At 39.5% G+C, this 16911-nt stretch overlaps 1 protein-coding gene across 1 annotated transcript in view; it reads right to left on the minus strand.

Annotated features, from left to right (window-relative positions):
• The window catches only part of LOC135219124 (secretin receptor-like), a 260998-nt gene that overhangs the window by 101932 nt on the left and 142155 nt on the right, over window positions 1–16911 (minus strand). The gene's annotated exons all lie outside the window — the stretch shown is intronic.

Genomic DNA, 16911 nt, shown 5'->3' on the forward strand with positions numbered 1-16911 from the left:
TAGGCTTACTCCCATTTGTTTATTTCATTTGTCGATCTCTCTGTTACTTCATTCAAATGATCACCATATTCTTTGGAGGCTTGAATAATAATAATAATAATAATAATAATAATAATAATAATGATTTAAGGTCCACAATAATATTCAGCAGTGGACTGTAACGACCTGTAAAAGCGCTACAGTAACTTTCTTCAGTGGAAAACCTTGGTCATTAAATTTAAATGCTGTGATCTCTGCACACAATCTGATTAAAGCCAAAAATTGGTGTAGTAGTTCCACAGTATTTAGATTCAATGACCAGAGTTTTGCACAGAAGAAAGGTGTCACGATGGGTTCACCCCGTCTCTTGTTTTAGCCAATCTTCTTCTTCTTCCCAGCTGGTTCCCATTTTTATATGGGGTCGCCGTTTCGGATGAGCCGTTTCCATCTATTTCTATCCTGTGCTTCTGCCTCATCAATTCCCTTCTCATGTAAGTCTCCTCTCTCACAGTCCTTCCATCTCTTTCTTGGTCTTTCTCTTCTTCTTCTTCTTCCTTGAACCTCCTTCCCCATAGTATGTCTCCCAGCCTGGTCCTCATCTCTCTTCAACAGGTGTCCATACCATCTCATCCTCCCCTCCTGCACTTTCTTTGATATTTCCACCACCTTAGTCGACCCCCTTATGTAGTCATTTCTGTTTTAGCCAATATATGCATGGAATTAGTTGAGAGGGAAATTCTTGACAAAAACAAAGATGAAACTATTCCAATATTATGGGTGACACATATCAATTATGCTTTTTTGCTGTCATTAAGGTATCAGAAGGAAAAACTAACAAAGTTAGTGTTGACTTGCCAGTAACATTTAAACCATAATTAAATTCACCGTAGATAGAGAAGTAGTAGACTCGAAACGAGCATTCTTAGATGTTTTAGGTTTTAGAGACTCGAACAAACAGTTTTTATTAAATTTTCGGCATATTGGAAGGCCTACTAATTCGGAAAGTTATATGCGTCATTATTCCTTTCACAATAACAATGTTAATAGCAACGTAGTAATGAGTCTTGCATTTCACTGATGAAGCAATTTCTCGAGTTCGTAGTTCCTATTTCTGCCTTTTTCAGTCAGAATAATATCTCACTATAATGGCCGTAATGTCTGTCCGTCCGTCTGTCATTCAATCACGGCCAAACGGCTAGTCCAATGGACATGAAACTTGGCAGGGTTATAGTGGGGACCCTTAAGATGGTTTATAATGGGGTTTCATCCTACCTCTCCACCCACCCTCCGAAGGGTGTGGGGGTGAGAAGGGATTCCTTGAAACGGAGCTGGTTTTGCCTGTGAAACGAGGCTGATTGTGCCCGTAGACTAAGTAACTTTACAAATTTTCATGCATAATTTCTGTATACATATGTTTGCCCGTGACTATAATACTTCTTCAGTCCCAGGTGCGTATGAAATACCATGCAGAGATTGTAAAGAGAAATATTTTGGTGAAAGTGGGAGGGGACTAGGGGAATATCAATTGGCTTTCTCATAGCATGCACAAAACGATGCCATAGTAACACACACCTTTAATAACGACCATAGACCATACTCTTCTTCTTTCCCACCGTTATCCCTACATTAAGGGGTCGGTTGCCTGATGTGCCTCCTCCTCCACAGCCTTCTATCAAAAGCATCATCATCCACCAAACCTCTTCTTTCCATACCTTCCTTTCTTTGAAATATCAGGCATGGTTTTCATGTTTGGTAAAGGGGTTTTTGCAACTGCATGCCCTTGCTGTCATCAACTACAGTTATTGGCGGTGGGCCTCGCCTTTGACTAAAAAGTCCACCTGCGAGGCAGCAGTTTCCACAGTTATTGGCAGTGGACCTAGCCTTTTACTGAAAAGTACGACTGCAAGGCAGCAGTTTCCGCAGTTATTGGCAGTGGACCTAGCCTTTTACTGAAAAGTATGACTGCAAGGCAGCAGTTTCCACAGTTATTGGCGTGGGCCATAGCTAAAAAGCAGAGAAGGAGATCCAAACAGTTTCTAACGACTGAAACATAATGCAGCAGTTTTCATTTCCACAGTTATTGCCAGTGGGCCTAGCCTTTTACTGAAAAGTACGACTGAAAGGCAGCAGTTTCCGCAGTTATTGGGAGTGAGCCTAGCCTTTTACTGAAAAGTATGACTGCGAGGCAGCAGTTTCCACAGTTATTGGCAGTGGGCCTAGCCTTTTACTGAAAAGTACGACAGCAAGGCAGCAGTTTCCACAGTTATTGGCAGTGGACCTAGCCTTTTACTGAAAAGTATGACTGCAAGGCAGCAGTTTCTACAGTTATTGGCGTTGGGCCTAGCCTTTGGCTAAACAGTAAGACTGCAAGGCAGCAGTTTCCACAGATATTGGTAGTGGGCCTAGCCTTTTACTATAAAGTAAGACTGCAAGGCAGCGGTTTCCACAGCTAGGCAGTGGACCTAGCCTTTTACTGAAAAAGTAAGACTTCAAGGCAGCAGCTGACTTTTACTCGCCTTTTTACGACCCGCAGAACTTACGGTTGTAGAATTCTTACACCCCTACCACAGGGTAGGACCATAGACCACGCTGGAGTGCAGCAGATATTACCTACAAGAGTAACAACGTCAACAGAAGACGTTTAGTTGAGGATTCTTTCAGATGAAACAAGTCGTTTGTCAACGGGGACCCCATTGTCAGTTTCTATGTTGTAAAGAACTTTGAGAAAGGTTTCAATGCGAGGACAGGGTCTGTTTCCTTCATCCGATGCTGCCGCTGCCTATCCTCTCAGACCGTGGTAGATGTCACGCAACCTATATAAATCCGAAACATTTCAAGCGGACGACGAAATTCGCATTGCGCACACGAGCACAACTCCCGATTACAGAATCTAGCAGATTGGACACGAGAAACATAAACACTGTACCAGCCCTCAAAGCAAGAGTTCACTTATTCACCTTTCGTATCGAAGTTTGGAATTACAATCCACTACTGAATATTATTGTGGACCTTATATCATATCCCAGTCTCGACATTGAGAAAACTGGTTTCATTAATAATAATAATAATAATAATAATAATAATAATAATAATACCAACAGAACAAACTATTCGGACCAACCAGAAAAGACTATACAGCCAACTAAGAGGGGAAGACAACCACCCAGAAATTCCTGAAGCCGAACCAAAGTAAGAGACTCTGGGGAAAACATATGGAGCAATCCGGTATCACACAACAAAAAGCAACATGACTCCAGGAAGTCAAGGAAGAAAGAAACAGGGATTCAGAGATCACGACAGATACAGTCAGACACCAACTAAAGAAAATGCCAAATTGGAAAGCCCCAGGTCCCGATGAAGTCCATGGATACTGGCTCAAAAAACTTCAAGGCCTTACACCCACGAATAGCAGAACAACTCCAGCATTGTATCTCAAATCACCATGCACCCAAATGGATGACCACAGGAAAAACATTCTTAGTACAAAAAGACAAGAGTAAGGGAAATATAGCCAGTAACTACAGGCCTATCACCTGCCTACCAATAATGTGGAAGTACTAACAGTATCATCAGTGAAAGGCTATTACAATTACCTAGAGGAGACAAACACCATCCCCCACAACAGAAAGGCTGCAGAAGGAAGTGTAGGGGCACAAAAGACCAGCTCCTGATAGACAAAATGGTAATGAAGAACAGTAGGAGAAGGAAAACCAACCTAAGCATGGCATGGATAGACTATAAGAAAGCCTTCGACATGATACCACACACATGGCTAATAGAATGCCTGAAAACTATATGGGGGGCAGAGGAAAACACCATCAGCTTCCTCAAAAAATACAATGCGCAACTGGAATACAATACTTACAACGCTCTGGAATAAGACTAGCAGAGGTTAATATCAGGAGAGGGATCTTCCAGGGCGACTCACTGTCCCCACTACTCTTTGTAGTAGCCATGATTCCATGACAAAAGTACTACAGAAGATGGATGCCGGGTACCCAACTCAAGAAAAGAGGCAACAGAATCAACCATCTGGTGTTCATGGACGACATCAAGCTGTATGGTAAGAGCATCAAGGAAATAGATACCGTAATCCAGACTGTAAGGATTGTATCTGGGGACATCAGGATTGAGTTTGAATAGAAAAATGCGCCTTAGTCAACTTACAAAAAGGCAAAGTAACGAGAACTGAAGGATAAAGCTACCAGAGGGAGCAACATCAAACGCATAGATGAGACAGGATACAAATACCAAATGGGTAATAATGGAAGGAGGGGATATAAAACACCAAGAGATGAAGGGACACGATCAGGAAAGAATATATGCAGAGACTCAAGGCGATTCTCAAGTCAAAACTCAATGGAGGAAATATGATAAAAGCCATAAACACATGGGCAGTGCCAGTAATCAGATACAGCGCAGGAATAGTGGATGGACGAAGGCAGAAATCCGCAGCATAGATCAGAAAACCAGGAAACATATGACAATACACAAAGCACTACACACCCAAGAGCAAATACGGACAGGACTATACATAACACGAAAGGAAGGAGGGAGAGGACTACTAAGTATAGAGGACTGCGTCAACATCAAGAACAGAGCAGTGGGGCAATATCTGAAAACCAGTGAAGACGAGTGGCTAAAGAGTGCATGGGAAGAAGGACTAATAAAAGTAGACGAAGACCCAGAAATATACAGAGACAGGAGAATGACAGACAGAACAGAGGACTGTCACAACAAACCAATGCACGGACAATACATGAGACAGACTAAGAACTAGCCAGCGATGACACATGACAATGGCTACAGAGGGGAGAGCTAAAGAAGGAAACTGAAGGAATGATAACAGCGGCACAAGATCAGGCCCTAAGAACCAGATATGTTCAAAGAACGATAGACGGAAATAACATCTCCCATATGTAGGAAGTGCAATACGAAAAATGAAACCATAAACCACATAGCAAGCGAATGCCCGGCACTTGCACAGAACCAGTACAAAAAGAGGCACGATTCAGTGGCAAAAAGCCCTCCACTGGAGCCTGTGCAAGAAACATCAGCTACCTTGCAGTAATAAGTGGTACGAGCACCAAACCTGAGGGAGTGATAGAAAACGATCAGGCAAAGATCCTCTGGGACTATGGTATCAGAACGGATAGGGTGATACGTGCAAATAGACCAGACGTGACGTTGATTGACAAAGTCAAGAAGAAAGTATCAACTCATTGATGTCGGAATACCATGGGACACCAGAGTTGAAGAGAAAGAGAGGGAAAAAATGGATAAGTATCAAGATCTGAAAATAGAAATAAGAAGGATATGGGATATGCCAGTGGAAATCGTACCCATAATCATAGGAGCACTAGGCACGATCCCAAGATCCCTGAAAAGGAATCTAGAAAAATTAGACGCTGAAGTAGCTCCAGGACTCTGCAGAAGAGTGATCCTAGAAACGGCACACATAGTAAGAAAAGTGATTGGACGTGCTAAGGAGGCAGGATGCAACCCGGAACCCCACACTATAAATACCACCCAGTCGAATTGGAGGACTGTGATAGAGCAAAAAAAAAAAAAAAAAAAAAAAAAAAAAAAAAAAAAAATTGAGAAACAAATCCACAGTTCTGTACGCGCACAGATATATTAAAAATGGGGTCTGTGCAGAGATCTTTCGGAAGCTGTCCGATTCCTATTTCCAGTCTAAAATGGGAATGTGACAGATTCCCGAAATCTTTCCGTATAACTTTATTCGTAATATATTTCTACCCATACATGAATCCCACTTACAAATATTTGTATACCCCAAGAGAACTTTCATATATGGCTCGCCTCAACCACTGTCAAAAACGAGAACCGCTCGTTCCAGTCAGCCGTTCCAGTCAGCCGCATGGACCGTAAAGGTTAGCGAATTCGATACGTTGTTACGCCCAAGTAATGGAGAGATGGGCGGCGGCGCGGGCGCAAGGGCGCGGGCGCAATTAAGCGGTGCATACGCTCATCCTTAGCACGCCCGGAGGTAGTAATGAGGCCATTTTAGGCGGAGACACTATACCCCCTGTCACCTAGACAAGATATCATGTGTTCGCTGCGCGCGGGGAAAGGAAGATAGTAGTAGAAGGAAGGAAAGGGTAGGAGAAAATGAAGGACAGGAAGAATGTAGAAAAGAAGAAGGAAGAAGGAAGGAAAACGTAGAAGAAGAAGAAGGAGAAGAAGAAAAGGAAAGGAGTAATGTAAGAGAAGAAGGAGATAGAAGAAGCAGAAAAAGAAGAAGAAGAAGAAAAAGACGAAAAAGATAGGAATAACGTAGAAGAAGAATGGAGAAATGTAGAAGCAGCAGCAGAAGAAGAAGAAGATGATAATAGGAGGAATGTAGAAGGAGAAGTAGAAAAAGAAGAAGAATGGGAACCAATAGACAGAAAAGGAAAAAAAAAAAAAAAAAAAAAACTCTGACTGGTACAAGAAAGAATATTGTAGAACCAATATCGAATTTCTTCTTGGTGTAATCGAATAGCAGGCTGTGAATTGAACGGCCCATTAAAAGACATTTAGGAAGTGGAAAAATATATATTTTTTATCTGATGTACTTCCTCTATCTATCTATCTATCTATCTATATGTCTATCTATCTATATAATTTTATTTCTTACATCGTCACCTTCTCAGCTTAATCCCTATTCAAGCTATATATTTTTATATGAATTTATCTAGGTTATTTCTAACGGAAAGTTTAAAATAAAATCTGAAGGATTAACCCCTCTTAAAAGATGAGAGATTAGTACTGGACTCAGGAAAACAGAAGCAGGAAGAGAATTCCGGAGCTTGTTAGTAGAGGGAGATGAAACCAGAGAACCAAGTCTTCCAAAGAGTGTTGATATCATTTTTTTTTTTCGGATACGCCTGTCACTGCAAAGCCTTGAACTCCACCTTTAAAGAAATTTGAATTACGGTGTCTGGTAGCGGGAAACGAACCCGCGATACCTGACCTGACCTACAAAAAAAAAAAAAAAGAAAAAAAAAATAAAAAAAAAGAAAGATGAAAGAATTTGAATAGAGGTAAGAGGGCATTGTGGCTATACAATTTCATATGTATCTGCTAAAAATGAATCTATCAATAGATTTTACACACACACACACACACACACACACACACACACACACACACACACACATATATATATATATATATTAATATATATATATATTTAATATATATATAAAAGATATCTGTGCAAAGAACGAGAAATTAATTCTTATACACAACATTCACGACAATTCTCCCTCATTCCATTTTAAATTATGGAAAATAGTTTACGTGTCGACTTTCTTATATTCCTATGAATTAATGATGATTATGACACATCAGTTCTTTGATCGGATAACCTTGCTGACGTCGCAGATGGTCATTAGTATTTTTGATTGTCACATATTTCTCTAGCTTTCTAATAGCTGAAAAATCTGTCATTGGAAAAAACGGAGAAAACAGAAAACTCAATTGAATGCTGCTGACGCAGTTATAACCTTCAACGCTATATGTTGGAAAAAGGGTCTGCTATGTATTATTATTATTATTATTATTATTATTATTATTATTATTGTATTATTATTATTATTATTATTATTATTATTATTATTATTCATGATATGAATACATTTCTGCGGGACAAAAATAAGGACATTATCCAGTTAACGTAGTGTCCACAGAAAATGTCGAAAAAATGGGAAAAAAACCGAACTAGATGAAGGGAAAGGAAGTGGAGAAAACTACAAACAAAAAGCAACGTAAACAGATAAACAAGTAATCAAACGAAATTGGCAAAAATTGAGCAAAGTGGCAGCATCCATTAGCCCTGCAAAAACTATTGCCATCTTGCAGGACGACTGATCATATTTTTTTGGGGGAAATACGTTGAATATATTTCCAACGAATGCAGAGCTGAGGAGGAAGAGAGTATGTGCGAGGAATGTAGGCGAATAAGTTTGATTTGGATAAAGTGTTTGAGGTTAATGAAGGTATATATATATATATATATATATATATATATATATATATATATATATATATATAAACATACATACATACATACATCCATTCATACATCCATACATCTGAAACTAAATACATAAGATGAACGCAGATATTAAGTCACACACATATTGATATATGGAGCCCTTCACGCGTACGTCACAGTTCTCTCTCTCTCTCTCTCTCTCTCTCTCTCCATCTCCTCTCTCTCTCTCTCTCTCACCTCTTTGGAAGCCAGCGATAAGAAATTTGTGCTGGTGGAGGAGACTGGGAGACTTTCATTGTTCTCCCAGATAGAGTACATTGTTGCGTGGGGATCCGTGAATGCAGAGGCCAGGAAGCTTCTGGGACAACCGTATGGAAATCTCATTAAGATCAACTTATAGATAGAATAAGTTGGTAGATGGAATAATGGTGATAGATAGAATAAGTTGATGAACGTCGATGTAACTGGGGAAAAAAATTATACTCGCACTACATCACTTGAATCAGTTAATGTGAGGAATACGGATTTTATTTTAATCGTTATAGGACTATTTATAAGGAGCCCCGGAGGACATATCATATATAGTCTTATAGCTATATATGTCTATGAGTACAGTTCACGAAGAGGCTTGGAAGACTTCATTCTTATATGAGGAATAGGGATTTTATTTTCAACTTTATAGGGACTGTTCATAATGAGCCTTAAAAGACTAGTATAGCTTTATACCTACTTATAATTTATCTATGGGCACAATTCAGAAGGTCAAAGGAGCTTTATCCTTTGAAACTTCAGTTTTATAATAAGGAATAGGAATCTTATTTTCATCCTCGTGGGGACTGTTCTTAGAGAGCCCTGGAAAACTAATATAGCTTTATAGTAGTAATTTATCTGTGCGGACAGCTCATAAGGGAGCTTGGAAAACCAATGTAACTTTATAGCGATAATCTTTTTTCTATATTTTTAAACGACTGTAATTAGAAAGTATTACTAATATTATTACTAGCAAACATGTGTATACAGAAATTATGCATGATAAATTCTTAAAGTAACTAAGTCTATGGGCATAACCAGCTCCGTTTCACGGGCAGAACCAGCTCCGTTTTAGGGAATCCCTTCTCACCCCCACCCCCTTCAGAGGGGGGTGGGTGATGTAGGAAGGAACCCCATTATAAACCATCTTAGGGATCCCCACCATAACCCTGCCGAGTTTCATTCCCATTGGACCAGCCGTTTGGCAGTGATTGAATGACAGACGGACGGGCAGACACAATGCCCAATATAGTATGATTATCTTTATTTTTTTTTTTTTTATAATTTAGCTCCTTTGGAAATAGCTACTCATTTTCATACGTTTTAGGATGTAATCATGCGCCCCCCAAAGAAAGAATAACGAATTTACTAAAACTGTTAAATAAATATTCTCATCAACATTTTTGGGAATCAGAAACTCTTTTTTTTTTGTTTTGTTTACCCAAGTAAAGGAATAAACAGATACCATGAGAACTAGTAAACCTCCCCAAAATTTTTTGAATTCATAAATGTCTTATTCAATCTTCGTAAAATAAAGAATACTTAGAGAAGAATATATACCAAGTATTTTGTTGGGATCTGAAATGTATTTTAGCAAATGAAAACATAAATAATTCCTCTTTCTAATACAATTCTCATTGCATTTTAATAATTTATGTGCATTTTAATGTTTTTATTTATTAATTTCTTATGTTTTCTTTCTTTTTCTAATTGTGGGTCTCTCATTGTTGCTTAAACTGGTGAGCAATGCACCGAAGGTTGGCACATCGAAAGTAAGTAATTAGAAAAGTTAGTTAAACATTCAAGGTATAACCCAAAGAACTGACTCAATTTGAATTTTAGTTGTTCCTTGGTAAAGGACTGAAACGTTTCGTCTGGGGCTCCAGACATCCTCTAAGATGGAGGTGGGTGATGGACTAAGCCTAAAGGGTGAGTCCATCTGTTCATATACTGGTGGAGCAAGGGGTGGGGGGGAGTCATCGTCACCCGTGAGATGAAAGAAGCAGCCAAGGAGTTGAAGGCCAAGGAAGTTATCACTGTATGCTGGGCAGACAAGACGCCTGCCTTCATTTTAATAACAATGAAGGAATACCATGAGAAGCTTGATTCCATCTTGTCTGACTCATCAAAGTTTGGGCAGCTCACACAGAACCTAGCCGAGGACATCAAGAGGGCAGCCAACCCATCAATGCGGCAACCAATGCAGTCCACTTTCCGCCCATCCAAGGGGACTTCAGCCTTGGTTACCTCTGTGGGAACGTGAACACCCATAAGTAAGGCAACCCTCTCTGCCTGATTATTATCCAGATGCCTGCCCCGACTTATGCCTTGGCCAAGTGCCTCATTCAAATTTTGGCACCCTACGTCCTGAGCAGCAATAGCCTGAGTTCATCCGTGGAGTTCCTCGAGGAAATTCATGACTCCCCACCATGGCATCATGGGATCCTTCGAAGTAGAATCAATCTTCACCAATGCGCCCATCGCTGAGACAATCGCCATCATCTTGGATCGTGTCTACTGGGACCCGTCGACAGCCCCACTCAATATCCCAGAAGCCTCTTTGCATACTTGACTGGGCATTTGTACGAAAAGAGCGCCCTACTCTATCCACTGAGGACAGAAGGTTGGCATTACCATGGGCTCTCCCCTGGGAGCCCTCTTTGCCAACTTCTACATGGACACGGTGGAAGAGAGAGTCTTTGCCAAGAGCCAGCGCCCCCACAAATACACCCATTACATCGATGATATCTTCATGCAAATTGACATCGAGGATGAGGTAGAAGCCCTTCGTCGCCAATTCCAGCAATGCACTTGCTAAACTACACTGTCGATTTTAGCACCAACGATTTGCTCACCTTCCTCGACGTCTTTGTAACAAAGTCAGAAGATGGCCTCTGTACTTCTGTCTATACGAAGAAGACCAATTTGGGAGTGTACCTCAATGGAAATAGCGAGTTCCCTACCAGGTTTGAGAGCACTGCCATCAGGGCCTTTGTGAAAGGGCCCTCTCCTAATGCTCTACCTGGCAGATACACACCTCGAGCTTGACAAGGCTTCACAGATGCTCGTTAACAACAGCGATTCTAATTAGCTCATCAACTGAAAAGTGTGCACCACCCTCAAAAGATGGTACTGGAATGAGGAAGAAAACCCATGAATCTGCCCCAAGATATGTTATAAGGCCTTCATGCACTCTCAGTATCATGAGGAGGAGAACTCGATGAGGAAGACCATCAAGAAGAACATCCTCCCAACTGAGGAAGGCAAGACAGTGGACTTTATAATATATTACAAGAACAGGAGAATGAGAGAATTGATTATGAAGAACAATCCATCACTGCCAACAAGAGACCCCCTCAAGCAGACGAACGTAGTATACCAATTCATATGGCCCACCTGAGGATATCCTGGGAAGTACATTGGTATGACTACAATGTGTCTTGCGAAGAGAATCTCCTGTCATGCCCAAGAAGGGGCCATCAAGAATCACGCCCCCACCGCCCACCAAGACACAATCTCCCATGACAGTATTATTCGCAATACAAGAATAATTGAGAAAGCACCTGACCCTCGCCCCCTGTGCCTTCTGGTGGCGCTGCTCATCCAGGAGCAGAAGCCACTCATAAATACTACACAGGAGGCCTTTTTGCTCTCGACTTGCATACGAAGAAACACAACCTGTACCGGCAAAAACAACATCAAATTGCTGCTGAAAACATCCCAGTTCGAAAGAAAATACCACTGGGAGATGACAGCAGGAATGTTGACTCTATCAATAATATCAGCAGTGATGTCACGCTCTTGAGAAGATCGGCATGACTGCAGGGCACGTTTCGGGGCAATGGTTTCAGCCAACAGGCTGGCATCCAATCATAAATCAACTCCCAGTCAATAGTAAATGAAAAATGCATCAGCATGAAGACCCCGCTACACCTCCAGTACATAAGCAGACGGACTCTCCCTTTAGCTTTAGTCCATCACTTTCCTCTGCCTTAGAGGATGTCTGGCGCCCCAGACGAAACGTTGTGGCCCTTTACCAAGGAACAACTAAAATTCAAATTGACTAGGCTTTACGGGTTATACACTGAGTGTTTTAACTACTGGGACGTTGTAATACAACTGACATTTCTAATTACTTATTTTTGACATGCCAAACTTCGGTGCATTGCTCACCAGTTTAAGCAACAATGGGAGAACCAAGGTCAGAAAAATAAAGAGCCTGTATAAAATTAATGAAGCTGATGCAGCAATAATATTTATTAATAATGATAATAATAATAAGAAAACAAACAATAATATTAACTGTCTTTCTTCCCTTCTCTCACCAGCCGTCCTCAGCCGAGCACCAGAGAGCCCTCCTGGAAGCGGAGAAGACCCGGTGCGAGACTGAAATCAAGAAAGAGAGGGCTTCCCAGCACTCGACCCTGAGGAACTCCGCTGTTTCCTCCTCAGAAGCCGCCACCGCCAAGGCTGCCATCGAACTTCGCGACGGAGGAACCTCAGAAAATGTCAACGCGAGTCGTCGCATCAACAAGGAGAAAGTGGCCACTGAGGGCGAGAACTTCGTCGTGTCTGAAGATACCAGTACCCTCTACTGCCCGACCTTTTTCGACAACGTTTACTGTTGGCCCCGAACGCCGGCGAACGTCATGGTTTCCATACCCTGTCCGTCATACGTGAAAGGATTTCAGACGTCTGTGAGTATTTCCACATCATGTAGTAGGTTAAGAGGACTACACACAGGAATTTCGTTCATTTAATGGGTCTTGACCAAATTATTTAACAAAATTATTGATTTTTTGAGGTCCTGGTGCAAGGATTTTGCAGACTTTTTGATTTTCATAGGTCTTGACTAAGGGATTTACACACACACACACATACACACACACACACACACACACACACACACACATATATATATATATATATATATATATATATATATATATATATATGTGTGTGTGTGTGTGTGTGTGCGTGTATGTGTGTGTATACATAAGTATATATACATATCATCTTGCCCCACTAATTCACCCAATATATTGAATTTACTGTATCACCAATATCGATCAAGAAATGTGGATTCGTATAGCGTTCATACAAACAAACAAACATTTGGTTGTTTATATATATCGAAAATGAATTCATTTACACACATCTGTATGTACAAACAACAGAATATCCATAACATGTTTTGACAAAAAAAAAAAAAAAAAGATTATCACTAATGGACGTAAGACCACAACACCAGAATGACTAATGATTCTGACCACCGCTCACTGATATCGGAGTTCCGGGAATAAGGAACAGCGTTAAATGCAATAACAGATGGAATGGACAATAAATTCAATATATTGGGGAGAAGAATAAGTGAGGCGAGATGTATTTGTATATACAAAGCGTCAATAAAGTCCCAGTACCATTACAATAAATAAATACTGTAATGGTACTGGGATTTTATGGACACCTTGTATGCTTATGAATATACTATATTATATTTATATATATATATATATATATATATACTAAATATATATATATATATATATATATATATATCGATATATATATATGCTTAAAAAATCACAGTAGATGCACGTGCTTCATAAATAAGCGAATACCACGGGGAAAATGTAGTCAGAAATCCAAGCGCTTTCGTCTTTACTCAGACATCGTCAAGGAGCTACTTACGATGTCTGAGTAAAGACGAAAGCCCCTGGATTTCTGACTATCATTTTCCCGTGGTATTCGTTTATATATATATATATATATATATATATATATATATATAATATATATATATATATATATATATACATACACACACAAACACTCAAATATATGTATATGTATATATATATATATATATATATATATATATATATAGTATATATATATATATATATATATATATATATATATATATATATATATAATGAATTTTTTTCACATCACCATAATTCGTATACACGCATTAAGCTACAAATGTCCTTTAATATCCAATTCGCTCTACCTCGGAATTAATATATTTTCATATATGTTAACCGAAGGGGAATTATTGTAGTTGATGATAATTTCGTCCTCTCGTGGATTCGAACCAGTGCGCACAGGAGAAATGAGGACTTCAGTGACGTCTTTTACCGTCGGTAACATCACTGAAGTCCTGATTTCTCCTCCGTGAGTGGTTCGAATCCAAGAAAGGAGAAAATTGTTATCAACTAAAAAATACCACCTTCGGTTAAAAATTACTTGAGAATATATGCAGAATCTACAGGTCACTTTTGCCAGATACATATGTATATGTAATAGCCACAATGCTTTCTTTACTTCTCAGATTCCTCGCTCTGTTTTGGATATGCTTGTCACTACAAAGCCTCGAGATCCGACTTCAAAGAAATATGAAAGAAATCATGATGTCCGGTAGCGGGAAACGAACCCGCGATACCGTAAGCGCGACGAGGTCACATTGCCGACCTGACCAATTTAAGAGGGCATTGTGGCTCTTATATTTATACAGGAAAATATATTAATTCCGAGGTACAGCGAATTGGATATCAAAGGACATTTGTAGTTTAATGCATGTGTTTATATATATATATATATATATAGATATATATATATATATATATATCTATATATATATATATATATATATGACATTACCTAATAATGCATATACGTTACAATCCGTTGCTAAGAAAAAAGCAGCCGTACACACTGAAGATATTATTGCCACAAGTACACCTCGCATGGTGTACTGTAATCACTACTATAGCGCGTTTGTAACGGACCTTTGCACCCTAAGTGCACCTATTTTTTGTAGTTTTTTTATCTTAACCTTCATTCTAACTTCCTGTCCTCAATTCCTCAATCCGGCTGTCCAATACCTCTATTACTACTTCTTAGTTAAACACTGGACAGCCGAATGCATCAGTCCTCCCTCGCCGTGTTTACGTCAAACAGCCTGAATTTCGTGAATGAAATAAAAACACGCAAAAGGTGTGATCGGGTTTATCGTGGATAGCAGACTGAAAGGCAACTGAATGATGATGAAGTTTTAGAAAGTATTGCTATGAATATTCCTAGAATTGTACGATGTATCTGACTCAGAGAAAGTTGATTATCATGTCTCTCATTTACTGGTTTTATTTGATTTCCTTTACTTATTTTAGAATTCTTTTCTTACCAGCTACAGCTCTCTAAATGTATCGTGAACCCTGCTGAGAATAGCAGTGCAGTCGGGACGTTATTGTCATTACTACGATAATAGATTCACATCACCCGCGCATATGATGTCTAGGCCAGTCCCTTACGACGCTCCTGATTGGCTGTTGATAAGCTAATCATTCACAGGGCTGGAAACCCCCAGTCTCTTTCTCGAGAGAGTTCACATAGGCAGGATGTCTGTTCCACTTCCCCTGAGGGATACGTCTATCAAAAGTATCCCTCAGGAGAGGTAGAACATACATCCTGCTTATGTGAACTCTCTTTCGAGAGACTGAGAGTTTCCAGCCCTGTGAATGATTGGCTTATCAACAGCCGATCAGGAGCGTCGTGAGGGACTGGCCTAGACATCAGATTGCACGGTTGATGCGAATCTACTATAGAAGTCTGATATTGAAAGCCTTCGCATCGATAAAAAAAAAAAAAGAAAAAGAAATATAAAACGCTTTTGTTGTCAACAGACGCAAAGTAGCCATTAGTAATTGTAATATTGAAAGCTTCCCCTCTCCTGTTTGTGTTGCATTACGGCATAGGGCAAACAGACCCTTTTGAATTCAGAGTATTTTTGTACCCGGCACAAGGCTACTCAAGTGGTATTGATCAGACGAGGAAAAAAAATCACTCATTCAATCAATCAATTGGTATTGAAATGCTAAGGTCCGATCTTTTAGGGTAATTCTGAAGTGCATTGGTAAAACCAATTGCTGCACTGTAATTAAAAGAAATAATTGCCTTTGCAAACGGCAACAAATCATCTCTCTCTCTCTCTCTCTCTCTCTCTCTCTCTCTCTCTCTCTCTCTCTCTCTCTTCCAGGATACCAGTTTGCATCAGTTGATAACTTTGATATAACACTTTTTCTGGCAATCACTGTAGACTGTTAACATCATATCATTTTTTTTATAATAATTGTCGTATTTTTCTGGGTTTCCTCTGTGAAATGCAAACTCATTAATGAAAAAAAGATGTCAGTCATGATTTTATATTCATTCCAACCTTTCTCACTTCTGATAAAAAACTCAGATATGTATGTATGCAACAATATGTTTATTATTTACATAATGTTTTAAAAGAAAGCAATCTAGAAATGACAGTGAATTGTGCTAAGTGTCAAACAACATATCAATTGTTTGTTTTGTTTGTGCTTCTTAGACTGTATTTCTTGATAGTGTCTACTATGAGATTCAAAGCCTTTGTCCCTGTGTTTTTCCGGAATAACTTTGTTTTCTGCCCATCTGACAAAGATAATACTTAGCCATAGTATACTTTACATCCCTATCTAATTTTCGGCAGCATTCATTATTACTCATATTGGAAAAGAGTATATTCATAAGAGTAAGATATGGCAGCCGGGGTCACTGGTGGAACTCTAGTGTATGGGTTCAAAGTTGTACGTGACATAAGCATATGACGTCCTGACCCTCCAACAAGGTGATGACGACAAACAGCTGTCTCTGATATTCGGAATGAATATTCGTACCTTGTCAAGGCTTCAAGAATGGCGGCTATGATAAGTCATTCTCCCAGTGCTTGGCTCAAAGTCTAAATTCTACGTATAATTCAATCTAATCCTATACAATTGTCTATTTTTTACAATGATCGTCACCGTCATATTAAGAAAAATAGCAAAGGAGTTACGACGAATGCCAAAGTTTTCATTACTTTGTTCATTTATCTT

The sequence above is a fragment of the Macrobrachium nipponense genome, chromosome 1 (genome assembly GCF_015104395.2).
Source record: "Macrobrachium nipponense isolate FS-2020 chromosome 1, ASM1510439v2, whole genome shotgun sequence".
NCBI classification, from domain to species: Eukaryota; Metazoa; Arthropoda; class Malacostraca; order Decapoda; family Palaemonidae; genus Macrobrachium; species Macrobrachium nipponense.